The sequence below is a fragment of the Malaclemys terrapin genome, chromosome 2 (genome assembly GCF_027887155.1).
Source record: "Malaclemys terrapin pileata isolate rMalTer1 chromosome 2, rMalTer1.hap1, whole genome shotgun sequence".
Taxonomy (NCBI): domain Eukaryota; kingdom Metazoa; phylum Chordata; order Testudines; family Emydidae; genus Malaclemys; species Malaclemys terrapin.
This window is the reverse complement of record NC_071506.1, coordinates 78307154-78325273: the sequence shown is the minus strand read 5'-3', so window position 1 is coordinate 78325273 and position 18120 is coordinate 78307154. Positions and strand designations below refer to the sequence as shown.

Genomic DNA, 18120 nt, shown 5'->3' with positions numbered 1-18120 from the left:
TTCTCTTCAAGAGCCGGATTTAAAAAAAATTTTTTTTTGCACAACTGCCAATTAGAGGCATTGAACTAAAAGGCAGTAAAGCCGTCAAATAGTACAGGTACATGGCAGCCATTTTGATTGCATGGGAACCCAGTGGAGGCAGAAGTATGAGGGGGGTGGAGAAGAAAGCGGACATCAACACTTCTTCAAATTGCTAGACCAATTGTAACACAGCCATACCCGAATGTAACTGAAGGCATCATTTGGCTTTCAGAACCCTTATTACCAGCAATATTATATTGTGAGTAAGGAAGCCAACATAACTTTCATAGAGCTCAAGATGAAGAAAAAAAATCTTGAGTTGTAAAGTTCCACATTTGATGTGGACTTTGAAATAAAAATGGATCTTCAAATGACAATTCCAAGTCACTTGAAAGAGTAAAGCTAAAAAAAAACACAAGCAAAACCACACAAAACAAAACCCCTCCAATCCCCACAGCTTGAAAAACATTAAGGCTTCAAGAACACTCAGGAAATTCCAAATACAAACATTACCAGAGCAAGCTCAGCTCAGCCCAGTTGCACACATATTTAGCATTTTTCCTATTTCACTTCTCCTTATTACAGTGTAAACCTTAATACTGTTTTAGCAATTATGCCTTATTATTGCATTTTATACCATGCCATATATTGTATAGGATGAATGGTATACAGAAGGTAAACTATGTGCTCCTATTTACCCTATCTTTGGGATACGATTTTGCAGTCTCAGCGTATTATGGCACCTACCCCTTAAATGCTTCATATATAAGGAATTCACATTAATCAATCAGTAAACAAACAAAAATCATTTCAGGAGAGAAAATTATTTGTCTCATTTCATGAGATTTTTCTTCTTTTCTACAGGGACTATGTAAAGGAAGAGGGGGCAGTGATAAGCAAAGAAAGCAGTACTTTCTTCTTCAATCATGATTAGGGGAATTGGGTAGATGCTGTAAATAATCATCAAACAGCTTAATCTCTGCCTTGCAGATCTTACAGTTAAATTTATGGCAAGACACAAGGAAGTGTAATAAACAATAGGAGGGAACGTGGGAGGTAGAGCAGTAATAAAGACACATGCTTGCTTAAAATCACTTGAGGCTCCAATCCTGCAAGCACTTTTACAAATATTTAATTTTAGGCAATGGGATTAGCACGCATGAAGTCAAAAACATGTTTAAACATTTTCAGGATTGGAGTGTGTGTGTATATAACTAGATAAAAGATTTTGCTTTTTGTCTAATAATTTCTCTACATTCAAATAGGGGAACTTGTTTATTGACTGCAGTGAATCAAAGTGGTATTAGTATGCCAAGATGACTTGCTTTTTGCCCCAATCACTCACTCTGCTGCCCAAAAAACTGTCCAGGGAACACTACCTAATCTTTTATTTTTGAGCCCAGGTCCTGAATTCTAGGTTTCTGCTGTGCAACAATATTTGCCCCCCTCCCCCCCCAGTCAATCAGTAGAAAGGTAGGAGGTTTGTATCTTTCCACTCAGTTCACTTGTCACAGAATAAAGTAACATAGCTACAGAGTCTCTTTAACTTCTTGAAGACATAATTTGTCCATAACACATTGATGTCCCTAAAAAAACCCAAACAAGTCTTCCTTCTGCTCCCCCCAAAAACCCACTAAACCAATCCATCTCACTTTCCTTTATTATTCCCAGGAAGATTTTTTGAAGTGTTTTTCATTGCTGAGTTGCCACTTGAGTGCCACTAAAATACATAATAGAATTTAGTTACATTTAAAATGACAATGATATACATTATTTGCATACACTGAACAAAACTGTAAGGGAAACAGCAAAACTGAACTCAAACGTAGTCATGTGATCTATAATATTATACAACACCAGTTATGTGAAGATACTACTTAGCCATTCAAGGAACCAGAAGGTAAGTTTACATAAAGATTTGGATAAATTGTCTGGTTTCTGAGGTACTCTCTACATGTCTTTATTCACTGAGAAACCCACTAAATTATTATGGGGCTCATCCAAAAACCCACTGAAGTCTGTGGAAATTTTCCCCCTGATGACCTCAAATAAGCTTTGGATCAGGACCTAAAAGTTCAAGGGCAGCTAGTGAAAGCCATCACCACAAATAGATTGAAAATAAACGGATGTGAATGAACTAAATAACTTTTAAGACAAGATGGGGGGAAAAAAGTTAGTTTAAACCTCAACAACAAACCTTCATTCCAGCCTTGGAAAGGGACTGAAATTGCATTATAGGAGCACTGACATTTCACCCTTGAATCCTTTGGTACCCCAGGCAGAACCACCCAGGCTCTCGAGAGATCAATAGAGATTTTCTATGGGGGAGAGAGATCGGAACCGCGTCCGAGCTGTCCCAAAGTTCCCGGCAAACCCTGGCCCCATGCAGAGCTAGTGGCAGGCACACAGGCAGAAGGCAGAGACGGGGTAATTTCGCGGTGTGCAGAGCCCAGGTTTAGGGAGCCTGGTGGGGAAGAGTCGAGCGCATTTCATGGATAACTACACAGAGACAAAGTCACCTGAGCTGAGAACGTGTCTATCTCCCGCCCCGGACAAACGCAGCAAGCAGCCCCCATACCCACCTCCTACTGCAGAGGGCACTTACCGCAAGCCGAGCTGCGAGCTCCCCTGGTCATGGGATCTCCGCCGGCCGGAGCTCAGGTCCCAGCAGAAACTTCGCAGCCTCCCCTGCTCCCTCTATAGCTAGAGCTCCCAGGGCAGCGGAGGCTGGAGCCCCGCACGCCGAGTCAGCCCAGCCTCTGCCCCCGCAGAGCTGCTCGAGGAAGGCAGAACAATCACCCCCCTCGCCGGACTAAGGGACAGCCACGCCCAGCTGCAAGGGCTGCCCCGCGCCGCCGGCCCGCCTTCCCCAGCTCCACGTGCGGGGCACTCACCTCCTTCCTCACGGTCCTGCCAGAGCTTGCCTTCCAGTACTCACTTCTTCATTTACCTACTGTCCAAGCCCCCACTCCTGCAGGGGGCACGTCGTTAATTAACCCAGAGAGCGAGCTTATTAGGGCTTAGAAATCATTACACATTTCTTCACCCACGTGATCAACATCAACACACCAGGTAATTAACAGCGGAAGCCTCTGAGAAGTCGCCGTTGCTCTCCCCTAGTTTGGAACTAGCAGTTTCCCCTGTGTCTGTGTGGTCAGTCTCTCTTTCCTGTTCCCAGCACCACCACTACAAGGTCTGACTTGCAAACGCTGCAGTAGAAACGGTTTGCCCTTGGTTTGAGCCTGACGCTTTTTAAAACGGCATGGAGAGACAAGGTGGGTGAGGTTAGATCTGTTATTGGACCAACTTCTGGGGGGTGAGAGAGACAAGCTTTGGGAGCCATACAAAGCTCTTCTTCAGGTGTGGGAAAGAAACATCCAGCTTCACAGCTAACTCCAAGGTGGAACAGAATGTTTAGCTTAAGTAGTTAGCACATATAAGGGACCAGTCCTCCCAGTTTCTCTCACCAGTAGAAGTTGTTTCAATAAGAGATATTATCTAAACCACGTTTCTCTAGTCTTCTGTACAACTACACTGTATACAAAACTGGAGTGGAGATATTTGTATTGGTCTGAAGTTTAAAAATAAACCTTTCAGTATAAAATCTAAACTGAAGGCCAGTTTGACCTAACAGGGACCAGCCCAGGGTTACATTCCAACAAGCCAGTCCATACAGTCAGTCCTATAAAGCCCCATTCAACTCAATCAGTTTCCCTGCTAGCCAGAGCCCTCCCTTGGATACAGCGAATTGGGGCAACCGCTCCAGGTCCCATGCTTTGAGGGGCCCTGTGGGCCGGCATGGTCAGTCCTGGAAGTGACAGGTCAGTCCCAGAAGTGATGGATTCATCACTTCTGCCCTGGACCCCACACCCCCTGCACTGCATGAGAATCGGCTTGTAAAAAACCCACACCTAAGGTTGGTAAATGAGAACGATAAGGGTAGCAGGACAAGTTTGTTTGCAAAATCCATATAGTTCTTTATTTAAATGGCATCCCCACCAACATCCTACAGGTTTTGTTTGGACAAACCTAGGTTGACTCCCCAGCAATATCAAACCAGTGTGTATAAGTCCAGATAAAGGTTGTGGCACATACAGTAAGCTGCTAGGGCCGGTAATATGAGTAACACTGGTTAAAGATTGCAGCAGTGGGTAATAGAATTCAGTGCAAAAGACTTTAGGGATTATAATCCACAGTAAATACCTTAATTAACACCAATATAGCACTTTACATGTTCAAAATGCATTGCAAAGATTATCTAACATTCTCAAAATAGCCCTGAGATGCAGGCAAGTAGTAGTATCCCATTTGACAGACAAGGAAATTGAGGCAAAATGACAATTTTCTTAAGACCACATAGTGAACTATTGTTAGAGCCAGAATCAGCACTCAGTAGGTCCAAATTCCCAGACCTGTGCCCCAAACACTAGTCTTCACCTCCCTCCCCTTTAAGCATTTTACTGAAGTATAGGGCTTAAATTCTTAGAATATTTCCCAGAGCTCCCCACAGCCTCCTCCCCAACATACTGTAAGAACTTCAGGGGGGTTGAAAATATTTACTGCAACTCTACTCCAGATAGCTCCAGCTGAATTTAAAACGCTATACTACCTTGCTCCTAGAATTACTCCAGCATTTAATTTGCTAACTACTCACTGACACTCAGTCCCATCACTCACTTACAGGCATAACCCCTCCACAGAGTAACATAATGTATCCTTTCATTGTTTGCCCTGTTTAGCTACAGATGGTGTCCCAGGATCATTTTAACACCAATCTTGGAGTGAAACAACGGTTGAACATCACAAAGCAACTCAAGACAACCAAATGTAATTTTTTGCAATTGAAGTTTCCAGAGGGATTTAGCTAGGGGAACATGCTAACATTCTAAACGAGCATTCTAAAATAGAATTTAGCCAGGACTCCAGAGATAATACCAATTTAATATAAAAAGAATCATGGGACATTAAATGGCCACAGCATTTTTATGTTTTGTACACATATGTTCCTTAGGGATTTCCCATACAAGAACGAACATGCTGCTTCTGCTTAGCTTGTGTTGTGTGAGCAGACAATGGCAGAAGATGGTGGTATAACCTCTCAACTTCCAGTCCCCCTTTTATCTCATGGATTTCTTTAGTCTTAGTTCACAATGGAGGCTACTAGCTCACAGAAGACCTAGGCGGTTTCTTGACTCTGCCGCAATGAAGTCTCACCTGTTTCTTAAAGCCAACAATGGAATCAGCATTTTTTCTGGTGATTATAGAAAGTCTTCCATGCTGCCACACGTACTCCTTAAAGCCATTGTGACATTACCCAGAATATAATCTGGGCTGATGAACAGCTCAGTTCTCCAACCTGGATTGCCTTTTGCACTACTTTGCTGTGAGAGCTACCATTCACCGTCCACTCACACACAGCCTCCAGCATGTAAGTCACTCCCAGCTATACTGTATGTAACCCACAAGGAGATTACCAAGATTCCTGGGGCTCTGTCTGCTGACAGCTCAGGGGTGAGGCACACTATCCCTGGTAGGGAAGGGGAGCCAAGGCAAACTCAGAGTCTGGGATATCAGATGACGGCTCCTTCATAGGGCCGTGAGCACGGGCATGTATTTGGCGCGATTTACACCTGTCCCGGACACCTGCCCCTTCTGCGGCGTGAGGGAGACCCTGGCGCACGTTTACTTGGAGTGCACTAGGTTGCAGCCCCTATACCAGCTCCTCAGGAATATTCTGTTACGTTTCTGGCTGCACTTTTCTCCACGGTGGCGTCCACTGGCTCCCTTGACGCCTTTGAGGAGCAGTGGGCGCTGTCCGGGGTTCTCTGCTCAGTGTCCCCGTCAGGTTCCCTTCTGTTGACCCTGTGACCGCACTCCTATCCCTGTTATTTCATCAGTTGTCCCCCGAAATCAGTTGGTTTTCAGGTCCTGTAGATCCTCCTCTTAGGCTGCGGGTGGATCCTTTAGCAGTAGGTACGGTGCTTATTTAGGGTGAAATTCACTCCAGCCTGGAAGCTTGAACGCCAGTCCAGACAATCCATACCATTTACAGTTGTGCTGCATGAGGATAGACATGGGCAAGATAGCCATGCAGAGGGAGATCCAATTGCCAGCACACCACAGAGGGATATTCCATGCCAGCTCCAAATAATGCTGTCATCGAAAGGAGGATTGTGATGTATCTAAGATAGATGGATGAGTGTGGGGATCCTGGATTCAATGACCCATAGCTCATGTGTGGGGAGAACACAGATAAAGCAGCAACTTTTCCAAGCCATAAGCTTAACATAGCAACTGCTGATGGTCTGTGTTGTAGCACAATGATCTGTCTGATGATTGAAGTAGAATTCCTTCTGTCCAGTCAGTATGGAGTTCCCTATACAAAGTCTGATTACAGGTTTGTGTGGGAAGGGGAAAAATTTCAATCTCAGAATCCATTACTTTGTGTAAACATGTAAAGGCTGTAGCTCATAGTCATTACTATAATCTAAAAATGTTCTATTATCATGTCCTGTCCAAAAATAAGAAGTCAAAACAATTTAAAATAATGTAGAATTAAATTTCTTACCATCCTATTCCAAAATGCCTAACCCTGTGAAGCGCTGAGCTTCTCTGGAATGTTCTGAACATCCTTATCTTCCACTGCTTTCAACTGGAATTGCAGGTGCTGAGCACCTTACAGGTCCAGACCCTACATTTTTCCAAAATGACATATCATTATTAACAGTAACTCTGATGTATGTAAAATTGAAAATGGGGATTATTTCATCCCAATTTGCATTGTTAACATGATATACTGAAATATAATAATAATAATATATTTTGTCAATCAAAAACAAAAACAAACAAACAAACAAAAAAACAATAGGGAGTGAGATGCCCCTCCCAGGGAGTTCAGGAAAGGGGAGAAGCCATTTTGGAGTCAGTCTGGAGCCAGCCAGGGCAAGGGCAGGACTGGCTGTGTGGGGAGCTGGTGAGTCCCAGGCCTGCATGCAGGGTTCCCCCTGAGAACTGGCCTCTACAGACCTGAAAGCAAGATCCCTCAGCTGGGCTTTTCCTTCTCCACTGATAATTCCCAGTTTGTAGAGTTTTTCTGGGAAACTTCCCCAGCCAGGCTGGGTTCACCCTCCAGCTCCCTAGGTAAGACCAGTAACCACATGGTCAGCTCTGCTCTGCCTGCTAGTTCAGGGCTGCTGTCTGCTGTGTGTGTGTCTGGACGCTGGGATAGGAGACTAGAGTTTGGATCTTAGTATAGTTGTGTAACCTGCACCTTCAGCCCTGCACCCATTTGTGGTGAGGGGAAATCCTGGGACCGAAGCAGCCTGATTCCTGCTTGAAGAAGATCCCTGCCAGCAGAGATCAGCCCCTCTGCAGTGACTGAGGAGTCCAGAGTCATATCTGAACCTGAGGATAATTCATGGAGTTTGTGAGTGCACCATCTTTTAGTTAGTCAGTCAGGGAATTTGTTTTGGGGACCCCCTACTCCCTGAACTGTGTCCTCAATCCGGGAGTAAGGGTTTGGGGATTTTACAACCCGCTGCATATTAAACCTATTGAGGGATTTACCACCTTCTCCCACTTGTGAGTCCATTGGGCTATAACCCAGTCAGCCACACTGCTAAACCTCTGCAGAGAAGAATTTTGTGGTCATAGGTCAGGGGTTCTCAAACTGGAGGTGAGGACCCCTCAGGGGGTTGCGAGGTTATTACATGGGGGTTGCGAGCTGTCAGCCTCCACCCCAAACCCCGCTTTGCCTCCAGCATTTATAATGGTGTTAAATATATTAAGTGTTTTTAATGTATAAGGGGGGTTGCACTCAGAGGCTTGCTGTGTGAAAGGGGTCACCAGTACAAAAGTCTGAGAACCCCTGTCATAGGTCATCAAGGGCCCCAACGGGACACTAATCTTACATTCGCTACATCAAGTCACATAACTGGGGAAAGTCACAGGTATTAGCAGTGTGGGCACCGGTGACCTTAACAACAGTGTTTTACCCTGTTATAGTTGTCTCCTGTTTAATATAGTTATTGTGTTGAATATATTGCACGTGTTTGTTATTTCTTGGAAGTTTCCAATTATCTGGCAAATAAGTGGGGATTATCCTGTGATTAGAATTTTCCTCGCAAGCTGCCCTGGTGACCATGCCAGGAAGGAGCGAGGGGGATGGAGGCACCACCAAATAAACTCATAGGAAAAAATAAAGAAGATACACCCTGCTGAGTGGGTGGTGGGATCCAGAAGAACCCAGACCTGTCCATCAAAACCTGTAAGCAGATTGGCATTAAAGAAGGTAACCGGGTGGAGAGGGGACGCTACATGTATGTACAGCCAGCCACTCATGAATTACACTGCAGGGCAACACCAGTAAATTCCTAGTCCCAGACTTTCCCCCAGAAATGTTCGTCTTGTATTGCCCAGCCCTCTCCTGGACAACACAAGCTCATATAAAGTCCATTGTTTTATGAATAGAAAATGACATGCACAAATCCTGTTATCCCAAATGGAGTTTCCCAAACACTTCAGTCTAAACACACTGGTTTAGATAAATCAATAGAACAAGTTTATTAACTACAAATAGGTAGATTTTAAGTGATGATCCAGCAGATGTTGGCTGCGTATGTGTTCTCTCTGTGTGTTGTCACAACTCTGCGCAGATAGTTGGCACAGCAAACCTCGATCAAACTGCCCAATGAGACCACAAGACCTGTTTCAGAAGCAAAGGCACTCGGTCAGATTTATTGTCAACAAAGGATGGTCCTAATGCCCTGGCTCAATGGTTACAGATACACTAACACATATATACCCATTGCAATGGACTCAGCTCAGTGAATGGTGGGACTTTCCATTCCCCCTTGGCTGGCCAAAGAGACTCCCTCTGAGACTCCATTTTATACACCGATACAAACAAGTTATGTATTGCCCTTCTGACATAGTTAGTTATGCCCCTTGACATGGTTTGCTACCACCCATTACCTTGTACGTGTTGGTTCTATCAAAACATCTCTATCAAAACTGTCATCCTCTCACCACATGCTTCAGCGGTTTTACTGGCTGAATTCCTTTCAGTCAGGATTCCTCCTCCAGTCCAAAGCAGTTTCTTTTGTTCTTCAGGTGTTGTGGAGGCCATGGGTTGAGAGAAAGGGAGGAATCATTTGGGGCACCTCCTTTCTCCTTGTATAGTTCTTTCTCTTCGAGAATCATCTCCAGCTGAGGTTCAGGAGATGAAAAGTCTGTGTGTATGGGGGTTCCCCAGCTGTTTCTTTGTCAAGATGTAGATTTTCACCCACATCCTCTTTCCTGCCAAAGAATGACCACTTGATCCATTTGATTGTGTGGACAGCTGACTGAGACATTGGCTAGCCTTTTGTCTCTGAGGAACTGGTTTGTGGCTGCTCCCCCCAGATTTGGAACATGTCTAGTAATACCATACAGAGGAATCCTATAACCTTGCATGCAACATTGCCACACATTTCACCAGGATGATAATGATCAGCATATTATGAGTTTTCAGATGATACCTCACAATGCACACATTTTGTACAAAGTATCATAGTTCTGTAACGGGGGTGACTATAGGAGTACAGACTATCACAGGCATCACTATTGCCGTGGCTCAAATGTACATACACCAGTTGGGCAGTCGGTTTAACGTCAGCAGGACCCCACAATACATGTGCATGTAGGCTCCCTGCCACTTTTCTTGGGTTCAGAGCCTCTTCCTAATTAACTTGGCAGGCATCTGATGTTAGGGTAGCCATACTCCCTAGCAAAAACTACAGAGAAAATTTCAATTGGTTGCATTGTCCACTTACATTTTGGAACAAAACAATAAACATGTTGGGCTACAGGTTCCTGGGACAACACAGACTAATTGAAAGATTCTAATGGGGTTTACTCAAATGTCTTCTAGTAGTTATCAAAGATAACCCCTGAATGCAATAACTTTGATTTACCTGGAGAAGTATCTACTGATCTCAGACCCGTTCTACACCTAAAACTAAGGTTGACCTAGCTACATCACGCAGGGGTGTAAAAAAAGAGAGATGCAGTTAAGCAGACTTAAGTCCCGCTATAGACACCATAGGTTGAGAGAATTCTTCTATCAATCTAGCTATTGCCTCTTGAGGGGGTGGATTAACTACAGCTGTGGAAAACCCCCATCATTGTACCAAGTGTACATGTTACCACAGCACAGCTACAGCATCTGTAGTGTAGACAAGCCTTTAAAGGCCACAGTCCTCACCTGATTAAAGTTATATCTGTAAACTATGTCAGGCCCAGTGACTTTTCAAAGAAAAGGGAGGAGATTAATTGCCCCATAACGAAAAGGAACATTTTGTTTTGCAACTTTAGAAGTTTACTTAGCTTATACCACACTACCCCTACACGTTACAACACAGGGGCTATATTCCAGCTGTGGGCTGAAGAATCTTCCCCAGATTAGACACTGCATGTACATGGTCTCTGCCCTTCCTAATCCAGTCAGCACCCTTTTGAAGCCTGGCACATGGCAGAAGAGAAACAAATAGGAAAGGGTGGTTGCAGGCTGTCTGAGTCATCTGGAGTTGTGGGAGACAACTTTCATAACTCAAAATAAACTATTTTCTTGCCAGCATGGTGCAGTCTTCGAGATAGCATCTAAATCAGGGGTAGGCAACCTATGGCACGTGTGCCAAAGGCGGCACGCGAGCTGATTTTTCAGTGGCACTCACACTGCCTGGGTCCTGACCACCGGTCTGGGGGGCTCTGCATTTTAACTTAATTTTAAATGAAGCTTTTTAAACATTTTAAAAACCTTATTTACTTTATATATAACAATAGTTTAGTTATATCTTATAGAGACTTATAGAAAGAGACCTTCTAAAAATGTTAAAATGTATTACTGGCACGGGAAACCTTAAATTAGGGTGAATAAATGAAGACTCGGCACACCACTTCTGAAAGGTTGCCGACCCCTGATCTAAATCATTAAAAGAAAATATCACTTTCTGAAAGTAGTAGTGATCCAGTTGCTGGATAGCAATGCATAGAGCTAATGGTTTGCCATGGCAAACAATATGAAATCATGGTCTGGTCACAGAAGAAAGGCAAAAACCACAAATGCAGTGAAACCTGCCAAAATTACAGATCAAATTATTTAATATGAAAATAGCAATTGTTTTGCCATAAAAACCTGTTAAAACCTATTTAAAACTGCTGTTTAAGTAGACTGCCAGATCAGCCCCACAGCAGCAGAAGTGAGGAAGGTCGGGCTTCCTGCTAGTGCACAAAGAAAGCCATAGCTGCTGCTACTTAACTCTATCAGCTATGTAAGCTCTGGCTCACTCCCCTTCCTCCAAATCTCAGAAGTCACAGGATCTGAGACTTGCTGTAGCAAAGCACTAACTTTAATTGAGCCTGCCGGATAGCCCCGGTTTTAATTGAGACGTTTTCAGCAAAGCAGGTTCAGATATTCCCTAACACAACCATCTACATATATATAAAATCCCAAAGGTGTCACACATTTTTTAAAAACATTGAAATCTTTGACTCGAGTAGCAACCATGATTGGAAAATGTGTCTGTAGGGCCTGATCCTTCTACAGTGGAGTTTACTCCAGCAAATCATCAGGATAAGTCACATGGATGCAAGCTGAGTTTTACCCAATGTAGACGCTGCACTGGTGCACGTGCACCAGCATAGCTACATTAATAGTGTTGATTTCCCCCATCCAAGATAGACAAGCCCTGAGTGAGGAAACGTGAATCTGGTGGTGTACTCTGCTTCAAGACTCACACTGTAAATCAAAGTTTTATTTCTTTTTTAAAGATTCCTTGTGTTAGGTTTTCAGTTAGTCTAAGTAGAATATAAATCTATTTGTTTTCTTTTGTTGTTTGTTGGTGGTTAATAAGTGTGCACAAAAGGTAAGTCCCACAAGAATCCCCTTTTCAGAGATATTGCATAATAAAATAGACCAAGTGAAATACCTCTTCCTTTCTCAGTCAAAAGCCTAAAATTTGACTCTGTCAAGCAATGCTATAGCAGTAGAGACATCCAGCTCAATAGCACTTCAGCCTAAAAAATATTCACCCATTAATTCACATACTGAAGGGGCCATCAAAGCCTCTCAGCAAGAACTGCTGTTGTCTGCTCATTCAAAGATATCTATTCAGTCAAATGAGGTTTGCTCTTTTCAGTTGAGAAAGTTTCATATTTAAAATGCCTGAAAGCTTTCCGATCAAATAGTTGTGTGGATAGACTAATCTAATGGGCTCCACTTTCCTAAGGAGGCCTCAAATGCCTCCATCCCGGTCTCTGTTCTTTAGGTTGATATATCTACTGCCCTACAGTCCTAGAAGGCTCTTCTTCAGACGAGAAATGATAGCTACTGCCTGCCTTCTGCAACAGGGATGGAAACAGTCCCAGCAGGACTGTGGCTAGAGACCTAAATTATGCCCAGAATATGGTATTCTGAAGCAGGGAATGCCCCATTGTTTTAGTAGCGGGGAGGGAGTCCTCTCCAAAGGAAAGTCCAAGGGAGTCCTTGTGAAGACTGGGAGGTAGCAGCTTCACCAGGGCTCCTCTTTTCTCCTTAAAAGTGAGGTTTCAAGACCTCTACCTCAGCCCCCAAAAACTTTTAAGTTAGGAATTGGATTCCTTATCTAGGATAAGGAGGCTTTCTTTTGAAAGAAGGCTTGAGTCGACCAGAATCATCCTAAGGTCGCCAATACCCTTTGTCTTCATTTGCAAAACTAGGTAAAAGTTCAATTGAAAACCAGGGCTCCTTCATTTCCCCCAGGAAGCTCAAAATAAGGACTGATTTCCTAGTGCTTTTGAATTTCATTGTAAGACCTGGGCCCCACTAGAATTCTCTAGTCTGTGTTCTGGGAAAAGGAAATGTTTATCTTTGTTTTCCAAAAAATACCCTCCAAAATACGATAATTTTAGCTTCCTGTAATGTCCTTAGAAGGACTAGTGTGTAGTTTTAGTGCATATTGCAAAGAATCAGAGATAGTTCTTTTAGTGTTTCATCTACCAGTGCTGTTAGTGATCACACAGAGTTAAACACATGAACTTCTAAAATGTTTGGATTAAATACTGTAAAAAGCATTCTTGAAAACCTCAGCAGAAACATTCTTCATGCATGTCAAGTATCGGGGGTAGCCATGTTAGTCTGTATCTACAAAAACAACAAGGAGTCTGGTGGCACTTTAAAGACTAACAGATTTATTTGGGCATAAGCTTTTGAGGGTAAAAACCTCACTTCTTCAGATGCAACAACGTGCCACCAGATTCCTTGTTGTTCTTCATGCATGTCTTTTCATTTTGGTTGAAGGAACATTTTAACAGATCATCTCCACCATAGATGTGGACTCTGCATTTCTCAGCTACAACTGACTGCACTAATGCATTACGCAGATTAAAAAAAAGTTTTATCTTTTACACAATTACTAAAGGCAGAGAAGTAAAATCTGTATATGCCCTTTAGTCATTACATGTTCCCTGTATGTCCTCACCTTGCAGCACCTCCTTATCTCTGGTCACAACACTACACAAGGTCCTTTTCTCCCTTAGACCTACAGTGGCCTCTCAGACTGCCTCTTCTCTTGACTTGCCCTCTGGCTGTTACAAATCTAAACGTCTTCTGGGTAACACAAAGTCCAAACAAGTTTTCAACCTAGTGCCCTTCTGCCCCCTCAGGCTTCACTATAATTCCATTGTTGACTCTGGCCTTTCCCTGCAGAAGAATGACCTGTTCCTGTAGCAGTCTTCCTCCATTATTACCTCACTGTTAAACCCTATCCCAGTGCTTATCTCCACCAGAAAGACCTATGTCCTCTATAGTCTCTCCCCTATGGAGCTCCCCCCATCTTCTTATAAGACGACTAGGAGGCAGTTAGTTACTCACCCTCCCTCCCCATGTGTAGAGCATGACTACTTGGGATTCTTTCTCTTGCCTTACAGGTGATGGGGGTTAAGCCCCATCACAGCCAGACACACCAAATTCTCTCACTCCAGCAGCATTCTAGATAGTAAGTTAAGTTCTATGCTGATTCTATACCTGTTGACAAGGTGACTTTATAGATGGATGTGGGGGGGGGGGAACAATGTGATATGTGGAGCAGTGTGCCTATAAAGTAACTCTCAATCTGTTGAATGAAGACACTGCACCATTAAATATGTAATTCCCGCATTAGGATTCCACTGCCATCTGAAACGCTCTAAATACTGGGAATAAAAGCAGGGCAAAAATATGAAGGCATGACAGTCCAGCAGCTGCCCTGAAGTCACACATAAAATTCGAAATTCCTCTGAAGAAGACCAAATGCAATAAAAGATTATATTGTTTGGTTATCCAGACAGGATCATCTTACGTGGTGAATGTTTACATTGCTTACTAGAAATGATAACATTTTGAACCCATTCAAAGAACTTAGCTTCAAAAGGCTAATTCAAACCTATGATGTTTTTGGGCTTGCATACACTATGGGGCTGGTGGGGGGAAGAGTAGTACAGATAGGGTTGCCAAGCCTCCAGGAAATAAAGATTAAATTTTAATTAAAGGTTATGTCATGTGATGAAACCTCCAGGAATATGTCCAATATAGGCAACCGTAAGTAGAGAGGGAAATTCCAGTGCAAAAACAGAGACTAGGTAGAATGAAAAAATAGAGGAGCAGAGACAGGAAGAGAGAATAGCTAATGAAAATATAAATACAATGGGCCTGATTCTCAATTGCCTCGTCCTTTGTGTAGTCATTTCCATGTGGCAAAGTGGGTGGATAACTCTATCATTCTACATCCACTTCACACTGGGGTAAGTGACTGCACAAGGTGCAACCCAGTGAAGAATCGAAGTATGTGCACCTTATATAGGACATGTGTTTGTGCTAGCCTAAGTTTGGAAGGTTTTTTAATTTTGTTCTGAGGTTTTTTTACGCTGCCTATAATTCATAGTACAGGGTTCCTTTTCACTAGAAGTTGAACAGAAAATTTGAATCACCCTAGAGGGTGCAAAACCAATGGGGGAACTTTAACAACTGATTTCTGCCAACTTCCTAGACTCTCTCACAGCTGGATTTCAGACCAGGATATAGCACTGAGACAGCACCAATTGCTTTAGTGAATCACCTCCTTTTAGCTACGAACAGTAGACTAGATACATTAGCAAAATCATTAGATCTGTCAACAGGGTTTGACAGAGTTCAGAGGTGACATCTAATTGTTGATAGTAGGGGGACACAACTTCAAGGTTCAGCCGCCCCCGAACAACTTGAATTATGCCCCCCACCCCGGCAGCCCTTATCTTGGCCTTTTGGAAAGCAGCGGCCCCTCACTGCAGTGCCCAGTTGTTGCTCCTGCTTCGCCCTATAGTGTGCAGCTCACAGCTCACCTCGCCCAGCTTCCGAGGTCAGTTGACTGGCTCAGCTCTGCCAGCTTCTGTGCAGGGATTGGGCCTGGCAGCACTATGTGACCGAGCGGGGCTGACTCTGAGTCAACAGGAAACCTACGTGCAGGAGTGTGGCAGCCCTGCCCTGAGCCCCTGGAGGATGGGTCCTTTCCAGCCAGGGCTTCCAAGGTCCCCCCCACCTGGGGGCTCCTGCACATTAGCCACGCCGTGGCCCTGGTTAAATCCCTCCACCCCCCGGGTCTCTGTGCGAGACCCAAACAAACACTGGGGCAGGCAGCTAGCCACATGGGGAAGGCAGCTGGCCACATAAGCCAGCAGTGACCCCCTGGAAGGCCCAGCCCTGCAATCCTTGGGCAGGTGTGGAATTTGCCCCCCACATGGGGCCCGTTGGCCTGGCTGGAGGGTCGCTGTGGGTCAGTGCCAGCGTGAGCCAGGCCTGCAAAGGGGGAGGGCAAAGGGAGCGCAGCTCGCTATTGCTGATGTCTGTTTTGAAATATGGTGCACTCACATATTTTGAACCCACTCCCCACAAAAAAAATATATAAACCCTGGGAGAAATCTGGGGGAGGGCAGCATGTGACCCTGTGTGCCCCCATCCCCACCCTCACCTCTGTCAAAGTTGGCCATGATGTGTTTCTGATTTGCCTGAGATCTGACAGGATTGCACCCTATTGTCTCAGACAGACCTCAGAGTGTTGTGTGCAATTCCATATTGGCTCAGTCCTGTGCATGTCCTGATATATTCAAAATTCCTAGAAGAGATTGTGAGACAAAAGGCACTTAAGTGCCAGGAGTATGCATTGATACTGGACTCCATATCTCCTTTATAGCAAACACAGCCATCATTACTAGCTAGCTTTCCCAGTGCTACAACAAGATATTCTAAGCACTTGTTTATCTACACTTACCAGGGATCGACGCAGTGATCGATGTATCGGCAGTCGATTTAGCAGATCTAGTGAAGACCCGCTAAACCGACCGCAGATTGCTCTCCCTTCAACTCCTGTACTCCACCAGATTGAGAAGAGTAAGAGTCGTCGATGGGAGAGCGTCTCCCATCGACATCGCATAAGTAGATCTAAGCTACGTTGATTTGAGTTACGCTATTCACACAACTCAAATTGCGTAGCTTAGATCGAATTTCCGCTGAAGTGTAGACAAGGCCTAAGTCTGGGCAAGACGGAGGTGATGCTGGTGGCAAAGAGAAGATTTTGAAGAGCTGGCCCACTGATGGGGTAGTTCAGTCTTCAGCTCCATGTAGAGACAGTGCTGGCTGCCAGAAACGTTTTCTACCATTTTCAGCTCTGTCCCTTTCTGTCAAATGCAAACCTGGCTATGTATTTCCTGCAGCATCAACTGTTGGAGCATGATGTATCAGGAGCTGAAAGTGAATGCCATGAAGCAGCTCTAGTTGATATGTGCAGCAGCTTGCTTTCAGAGCAGCAAAGAGCGATTAAAGAAACATCACCCTCTGCTCTGATGCTGCAATGGTTCTCTGTCCATTAATGAATCCAACGTAAGGCCCCCGTCTTCAAAGGCCTCAGTGGCCTGGGGTCCAGCTATCTCAAACACCATCTCCCTTTCCGTGACCTACCACAACAGCTGCATTCATCAGAGGTGCTGGAACTGTCTGAGCCCCCTTGTATTGTAGGTTTTCTTGGCAGCAGACCCATGACTAATGAACTCCCCCTCTGCCAGACAGTATAATGATTCTGCATTGCTCTATCTTCAGAATAAAACACCTGACCCATAGCTTTCCTCCCCCAATAACTGTCCATAGAGAAAACATAACATTTACCACTCACACCCTCACAATGCTACACGAGGAAAGGGAGGAAAATGCAGTATGACCCCAGTTCATGAAAGCACTTAAGAATGTGCCTCACTCCATCCTTATCCAGGAAATCATGTGCTTAATACCCACATATTTAATACCCAAAAGGACTTATTTGTGCTTTCCTGAATTGAGACCTTCCAGACTGAGTGTTTTATTTAAGCATGTGTGCTCATTTTATTTGAATGTGTTTAATTTATTTTAGAGCTCATATATCACTGACTGTGATGGGCGCCTTAATACTATCCAGATAATAGGAAGGGGGGATGGTGGGGAGAAAGGTTCACCTACTCAAGCTAGTTTTGTAAACTTAAACTCAGTTTGGGAGTTTCACCAAACCTTGGACACAACAAGGCTTTACTGTCTCTGTTGCTTTGTAATAAGATAAATCCCTTATTTACAAAAGCAGTTAAGGAGTAAAGGAAAATGTTTTTACTTACTACTTTTGCTGGTTTTGTGAATACTAGTTGCTAAAAGCTAAAAGTTCAGCTAAACATTGGAAAACTTTACAATCATTGGCGCAAACACTGACACTTATTTCGAGATAAATTTGCATTTTTAACATAAATCTTATTCCTTGCAGTGGAATAAAAATGCACATCCTATAATGTAGCAATGACCATAGATTTGTAAGTTAAACATCACTGTTTGTTTTTATTTCTGATGGATGTGGGCCCAGGTTAACTATGAATGTCCTCAATAGAAGCTTTGGGCACTATAGACACCCCATTACTGGACACTTTCTACTGCAATTTTCTCAAATGTAGTCAAAATATAATGTTCAATTTTTTGTAGGCAAACACCTTTGCAGTTTTACAAATACATTTTGTGTTTTGTTTGTTTGTGGGTTTTTGTTTTTGTTTTGATTTCCAGGT

The 18120-nt window shown here is 43.8% G+C and overlaps 1 protein-coding gene across 6 annotated transcripts in view; it reads right to left on the bottom strand.

The window, feature by feature from the left end:
- Positions 1-18120, bottom strand: part of CHST9 (carbohydrate sulfotransferase 9) — a 263682-nt gene that overhangs the window by 118154 nt on the left and 127408 nt on the right. For 3 of the 6 annotated variants that reach the window (XM_054017231.1, XM_054017230.1, XM_054017228.1), the window contains exon 1: positions 2627-2805. The exons of 2 other annotated variants lie outside the window; for them this stretch is intronic. The gene's annotated coding sequence lies outside the window, so the exon portion shown is untranslated. Of the gene's footprint in view, positions 1-2626; positions 2806-2915; positions 3002-18120 lie in introns of those variants that run through there. One more of the 6 variants, XM_054017232.1, reaches the window with a different exon arrangement.